Raw genomic sequence first — 8,296 nt, forward strand, 5'->3', positions numbered from 1 at the left:
CCCAGTTTAACATACTTGTCAGGACAGAGAATTGATACTGTATAACTGGTTCGTTGGGGTGGATTGGCGTGGGGTGTGCGGTTCCGTGGGTATGCTTTTGACCATTTTATTGGATTCCTCACATCTTAAGACATGGTAGGAATAATTATGGTCCAAATTCGGATGTTAGGTACTATTTTTTGGAAGATTATATGAACTTTATAGATACCAAAAATGCCCAAATTTCAATTAGGTGAAGTTTAAAATAAATCTATACATTTAAACAAAAAGATTAGCATTCCTGAAATTAATTATATGTTTCTAACTACAGAAACTATTCAGAACAATCTGAGATGTGGAGGGTTGAAATACTTTTTGAAGTGGAATGACTCATAATAAAAATGCAGTGGGAAAAGTGTGAGGGTTGAGCGAGCTACAATTCAAGACAGCCGCTTTCTGATGGCTTGAGCAAGAGAGCACCTGTGCGATGCGCGGCTATTAATCGGAGGCGGAGCCAGTCTGCCCACAGTCATTCGGCTTGCTCCCTCGCCAGCTCACCAGGCTGAGTAGGGCTGCCGTGATGCATACTTTCCCTTGCTGAACAGTACTGGACATCTGTGCTGGTAATAATAAAAAAGTTGAAATATGCAGAAGTCGCTTCCTGGTTGCAAATTCTAATAGTACAATAATTCTCTTAACTATATACTGCTTGTTTTATTCACACGAACTGAAATCATGTGTACCATCTAAAACCACTGTGAACTATATGTTCAATAACCAATTATATTAGTATTTTCAGCTGTGTGAAGCTGGTGTACAAACCCGAATGTAGAACACAAAAACTAAATTTAAAGAACGGCAAGCATAGAAATAGTGCAGATTAGAACAGATCACCTCTTCTTAGAGACTTGCCTCAATGGATAATTGACAGATCCTAAACTCACATTTCTATGTGAATTTGGTCAGGTGCCCAAAAATGACATTATTGCAGCCGTTTGAATTGTGCTCGTCACTGAAAAGCTCGGCAATCTCTTCAAAAACTATTGTCCATTGCACTTTAGAAGTCAGACTTAGTCACATTGAGAATATGTTTGTGATCTTAGTTAACTGAAATATTCATTTTATTTTTAATTAGCCGGTAGTTTTTTCTGGGTCTCTGTAGTCAAGGGCAGTTCTCCCTAACACTATTTCAATCTTCTAGATGTATCATGTGGATAAAGGTGGAGTACAGTGGCATATCCCATCCCTGCATTGCAGTATGTTTTCCGACCCATATCTTAACGCCGGCTTCCACGGTGTCAATGTGACTGCGTTCTGCCCCCAGCGCAGCCTCAGAAAGCAGATTTTCATAGTTAATCCGGATCAGTTACTGAGATGTTGGGCCTCTGCAGAAGTCAGGAGTACCATATCTCTTGCGGTCGCAGAGATCTGTGAAGGAAGTGAGTTTGTGTTTATACGGACAAACTGCCCCCACTTACCGTTCAACCAATCATGTCAAGGCAGAGCTATTACGGAGCTCTCTGCATTGTTCCACATATTGGGAGGCGCATGGCGATGCTGGGACCGGAGCTGGATTTTGGCCCTTCTGGCAAGCCTAACGGGGGCTGCCCGCAATTGCGTCACACCCTCCGTACGAACACCAGGCCACATCGCCGATCAAGCATAACGGGCTTTGTGTCAACAAGCCGTAACAGTTAGGGTCAGCTATTTCTTGCAAAGTGGAAACCCAGGATATCGAGAGCTTTAGGACTATAGCGGCAGTTCTATCTGCATTCAAATTGTTGTTATGGAGTTGTGGACATAATGCTGAACAGAAACAGGCTTTTGCTTAAACCTTTCCCAAAACCCGGGATGGGATGTAAGTCGTCTGGATAAGAGCGTCTGCTAAATGACTTAAATGTAAATGTAAATGACTGATTAAATAGTTAAATAGTTTACCTTTTTTGCATGAAATATTTTTGACTTCATCAACATATGCTACTGCTACTGTTTACAGTCTTGTCATTTTATTCCTAGTTATATGTAAATACACTACATGACCAAACCAGTATGTGGACACCTGCCTGTCAAACATCTCATTCTAAAATCATGGTCATTAATATGGAGTTGGTTCCCCCCCTTTGATGCTATAAAGCCTCCACTCTGTCTGGAAGTCTTTCCACTATGTTGTAGGAACATGCTGAGGGACTTGCTTCCTTTCAGCCACAAGAGCATTAGTGAGGTCGGGGCATGATGTTGGGCGATTTAGGCCTGGCTGGCAGGTCGGCGTTCCAATTCATCCAAAGTGTTGTTAGATGGGCGTCAAGTTCTTCCACAACCTATCTGACAAAAACCATTTCTGTATGGACCTCCACTTTGTTGCACAGGGGCATAGTCATGGCTGAAGCAGGAAAGGAACTTTCCCCAAACTGTTGTCACAAAAGTGGAAGCACAGAATTCATTCTAGGATGTCATTGTATGCGGTAGCGTTTAGATTTTCCCTTCACTGGAAATAAGGGGCCTGAACCATGAAAAACAGCCGAGACCATTATCCTCCTCCACCAAAACTTACAGTTGGCACTATGCAGGTACGTTGCTGCCTGCATCCGCCAAACCCAGATTCATCTGTCGCGACTGCCAGATGGTGAAGCGTGAGAGCCAATGGCGACGAGCTTTTACACCAATCCAGCCGACGCTTGGCATGTGCGGATGGTGATCTTAGGCGTTGTGTACGGCGTGCTCGGGCCAGGTGGAACCCATTTCATGAAGCGCCCTACGAAACAGTTATTGTGCCTGACCGTTTGCTTCCAGGGCCAGTTTTGGAACGGCGGGAGTGAGGGTGTTGCAACGAGGACAGACTATTTTTTAGTTACTACAGCATTCGGATGGTCACTTTCTGCTGAAGCTGTGTGGCCTTCAGTATAAGGCCATTAGTCTTGCCAATGTTTTCCTACAGATTGCATGGCTGTTGCTCAATTGTATACACCGCGTCAGAACGGGTGAACCTTGAAATAGCCTGAATCCCCTACTTGAAGGCGGTGTCCGAGTCTTCTTGCTATGTAAAGATAGAACGTATAGTCCAAAGCGCTTTGATATGCCAAAGTGGACAAGTTAAACATCGCTGCAAAAGTGAACGAGTATTTTTGGCGATCTTTAGACATTCTGTTCATGCAATCGCGTCTCGTCACTTTTGTGACAAGATTCAGGTCCAATTAATATCCCCGGTGTTAGATAGATAGTTGTATGCTACCGACCTTGTTGAGTGGCTATCCGAGTCATGCAGGGCGGACTGTGTGTTTCTGTGGCGAATCAGGCTTTCCTTTCGACAAGTCTTGCCTCTCATTGCGTATAAAATGTCCTTTCTATAAAACTATCTTTAGCACTTCCTACTATGTACTACTTCACCAATAGATGTTTCTGGCCGTGCCGAAATGTTAAGGTACAACTTTTAGGCCTGGCAAACTCCCGCGGTCAACAAAACATACTCGACCATTTTGTTGTCAACACGGAGGGTGTATCCCGGCATGCAGCGCATGGTGATTGCCAAAACACCCAACAAAAGCCAGTTAAGTTAGAGATATTAGAAGAGGAGGACACAGGAATCCCATTTGGCAGTGAATTGAGGAATGGCAGACTGGTGACCAATCGCGTTCACGGTCACGCGGTTGTTAAAATAAAAGTGCAGGGCTATGAATCGAGAACCTGGCTATTTCCCTCTAAAATACACTATTGCCAAAAGCTATATGATATCGTGGAAAATATTGGTAATTGTTGTACTTCCTTGTTTCACGAAATTTTGCTTTTAATGTTTGGTTTTTGTCGACGCCAATTAACTCCCATTCAACTACTGAAGTTAGTGCTTTCCTTGTCCCCCTACACACCAGAATCATGGGCAATTTAACCATGCACGACACGCATGGGCAACGTACACAATGGCCCATTAACACAATTTCCATGGAGTTTCCCATCTCCTCCAAAGTATCTTTGGGTTAGGGTTAGGGTATGGACGTCCGAGGATCCCGTATTGCACATGTCACGTCACGATGACACAGTTAAATTGGTTATTTGAATATATTTAACAGAAACGTTTTAAAATATTTAATTGGAATAAACAAACGGGGGAAAAAAAAAAATTGTGCACTTATCTTTTGTAATAAATATGTGAGAAATCTAAAATAAAAACATAAATAAAATCCTAAATAAAATGCCAATAGAGACAGAATAATTCTCCAAATCAAAACGAGTCCTTCTTGATTTAATATGTGCAAAATTCTATCTGATGATAATATTTGCATTTATTTCAGTAAATGTCAGTGGTTATTAGAGTCGTCGTTAGCAGATGGTTAATGGTCACACACATGGTTAGCAGATGTTATTGGTCACAGGTTAGCAGATGTTATTGGTTCACATACACATGGTTAGCAGATGTAATGGTCACATACACATGGTTAGCAGATATTATTGGTCACATGGGGTTAGCAGATGTTATTGGTCACATACACATGGTTGCAGATGTTAATGGTTCCACATACCACATGGTTAGCAGATGTTTATTGTCACATGGTTAGCAGATGTTTATTGGTCACATTACACATTGGTTAGCAGTGTTATGGTCACAGGGTTAGCAGATGTTTTGGTCACATACACCCATGGTTAGCAGATGTTAAGGGTCAATACACATTGGTTAGCAGATGGTTATTGGTCACATTTAGCAGATGTTATTGTCACATTACACAGTTAGCAGATGTTATTGGTCACATACACATGGTTTTAAGCAGATGTTAATGGTCACATACACATGGGTTAGCAGATGTTAATGGTCACATACACATGGTTAGCAGATGTTATTGGTCACATACACATGGTTAGCAGATGTTAATTGTCAAATACAGTGGTGAGCAGGATGTTATTTGGGGCACATTACACTGGTTAGCAGATGTTAATGGTCACATAACACATGCGTGAGCAGATGTTTTAATGGTCACATACACATGGTTAGCGATGTTATTGGTCACATACACATGGTTAGCAGATGTTAAATGGTCACATACACATGGTTAGCAGATGTTAATGGTCACCATACACATGGTTAGCAGATGTTATTGGTCACATACACATGGTTAGCAGATGTTATTGGTCAGCATTGACACATGTTAGCAGATGTTAATGGTCACATACAAAAATGGTTAGCAGATGTTAATGTCACATACACATGGTTAGCAGATGTTAATTGGTGCACATACACATGGTTAGCAGATTTTATTGGTCACATGGTTAGCAGATGTTGAATGGTCACATACACATGGTTACAATGTTAATGGTCACATGACACTTGTGTAACCGAGGTTGAAATGGCTAGCTAGTTCAGTGGTTGGTGCGCGCTAATGCGTTTCAATCCGGTGACGTCCTCTTCTCTGAGACCTTTGAAGTTATGCGTTCCCCTTGCTCTGCAAGGGCCGTGCGTGTTGTGGAGCCAACAGTGATTACATTTATTACATCCAATTTTTATTATTGAAAGTGGCTGGAGATTTGACGTTAGGTATGTTGGCAGCAAGCCACTCAATGTTAGTGATGCTGTTTAACAGTCTGATGCCTTGAGATAAACAGCTTCTTTCCAGTCTCTCGGTCCCAGCTTTGATGCATTTTGTACTGACCTCGCCTTCTGGATGATAGCGGTGAAACAGCAGTGGCTCGGGGTGGTTGTTGTCCTTGGGATCTTTTTTGGCCTTCCTGTGACATCGGGTGGTGTAGGTGTCCTGGAGGGCAGGTAGTTTGCCCCCAGGTGATGCGTTGTGCAGACCTTCACTACCCTCTGATCCACATGTGTCAGTCTGGATACTGGTTGTAATAATCAATCTGAGACGGTAGCTATTGGTCTGTGTATATCTGATGTGTATTGTTTATTTTACTAGGCAAAGCAATTAGAACAAAGTTCTTATTTACAATGACGGCCTACCCCGGACGACGGCCGGTGCCCAATGTGTGGCCCGCCATGCTTATGGGACTCCCAATCACGGCCGTATGTTTGATACAACTGGATACAACCAGGGGACTGTAGTGACCACCTCTTGCACTGAGAGAGCCTTAGACCGTGCGCCACTCGGAGCCAAACTCATTCTTCAGATGAGCTGACAACAGAGGTGTGAGGATGGTCTACGAGGGAGGGATGGAGCTGAACTACTCTGCTCAAGATGCGTAGCAGCTGTGACGTGTGTCTTTGTCTGTGTCCGCGTCCCAGAGGAGAACTCCACCCCATCTGCCCTGAGAACTCTTCCCCACCTGCCCTTGAACTCTTCCCCACTGCCCTGAGAACTCTTCCCCAACCTTGCCCTGAGAACTCTTCCCCACCTGCCCTGAAGAAAAAACTCTTCCCCCACCTGCCCTGAAACTCTTCCCCACCTTGCCCTGAGAACTCTTTCCCCAGCCTGCCCTGAGAACTCTGCCCCACCTGCCCTGAGAACTCTGCCCCACCTGCCCTGAGAACTCTTCCCCACCTGCCCTGAGAACTCTTCCCCACCTGCCCTGAGAACTCTTCCCCACCTGAATGACAGGTCGCCACTGAACCTGACAATGATCCCCTTCTTATGGGTAGACAAATAATAACTATCCTTTTTTAGGATGCAAATCAATAATATGAGTCACTGTTGATCCATCCTGTTCTGATCTAATGAGAGTTTTATACGGCCTAAAATCAAGGCCCTCACCAGTCARGAAGGACGAAGCTAGGTCCCTCTTAGCTCTCATTGGTGAAGACTGAACTCAAGTTAGGGGTGATATGTCAGACTCTCCTATACCACTTTGCCCAACATGTTGTACCCCAGATGTTGTAAATAAACTATTGTTAAGCTGATATAACCTGTATCATTATTATAGGGCTGTGAAACCCAAAGCCAAATGGRTTTCAGACTGAGCATTTCTCACTATTTATTTACGGAGAGCATTTTCCATTTTATAACAGGTAGTGTTCATTTATTTACAGTAGTGTGTTGATTCATTATTGCTTTCTTTTAGTGGAAATACAGAATAGGTATAAAAATGCCAAATATACCAAAAGCTAAAAGACGATTTAACCACGTTAATCATGAAAACGACAAACATTTAACCAGTGAAACATAATGAATACATGACAACTAGATACAACTATTTCATAAAAAATGATTCATACAAAAAGACAAGAGTTAGCTATAACATGAGTACAAACAAAGTGTGTGTGTGTGTATATATGTGTGTGTGCAAAGTGTGTGTGTGTGTATATGTGTGTGTGCAAAGTGTGTGCGTGTGTGTGTGTATATATGTGTGTAAGTGTATGTATGTGTATGTATGTATTATGTATGTATGTATGTATGTGTATGTATGTATTATGGTGTGTATTATAATTTCCCAAAGTGTGTGTGTGTGTATATGTGTGTGTGTGTATATGTGTGTGTGCAAAGTGTGTGCATATGTGTGTGTGCAAAGTGTGTGTGTGTGCAAAGTGTGTGTCTGTATATATGTGTGTAAGTGTTGGTTTAAAATACCATCATCAAAACCACAAAAATATATAACAGAAAAATCTGTATTTTTTTCCAATCTGACCACCCTCAGAACATTTGACATAGCATTGTATAAAATGCATTATGAAAAGAAATGGTGTAATGTACACGAACGAACAAGTTGAGCCTTGTATTAAATGGATCAGGTAGAAAATTGTGTAATGTAGGCTCCACGAAACATGTGAAGAAAATCGTGTAGGCCGACAGGAAAAGGACCTTTCTGACTACAAGTGCACCAGAATCCCAAAGCATCAAGGGAAAAGATGCAGAAAACAGTACTGGGGTTAATAATTACTTAGGTGACGTTTGTTTTTTTATAAACTCAGCAACAAAAAAAAGAGACGTCCCTTTTTCAGGACCCTGTCTTTCAAAAATAATTCGTAAAAATCCAAATAACTTCACAGATCTTCATTGTAAAGGGTTTAAATACTGTTTCCCATGCTTGTTCAATGAACATGCACCTGTGGAACGGTCGTTAACTTCTTATGGGCAGGTGGGACGGTAGCGAAATTCAAACTACAGAATTATAAATATTTAACTTTCATAAAATCACAAGTGTCATACATCAAAATAAAGCTTAACTTCTTGTTAATCCACCGCTGTGTCAGATTTCAAAAAGGCTTTACGGCGAAAGCACACCAAGCGATTATCTGAGGACAGCACCCCGCCTACAAAAGCATGAAAAACATATTTCAACCAGGCAGGTGCGCCACGAAAGTCAGAAATAGTGATATAATAAATGCCTTACCTTTGATGATCTTCTTCTGTTGGCACTCCAAAAGGTCCCAGATACATCACAAATGGTC

The sequence above is a fragment of the Salvelinus sp. IW2-2015 genome, unplaced genomic scaffold (genome assembly GCF_002910315.2).
Source record: "Salvelinus sp. IW2-2015 unplaced genomic scaffold, ASM291031v2 Un_scaffold3143, whole genome shotgun sequence".
NCBI lineage: Eukaryota > Metazoa > Chordata > Actinopteri > Salmoniformes > Salmonidae > Salvelinus > Salvelinus sp. IW2-2015.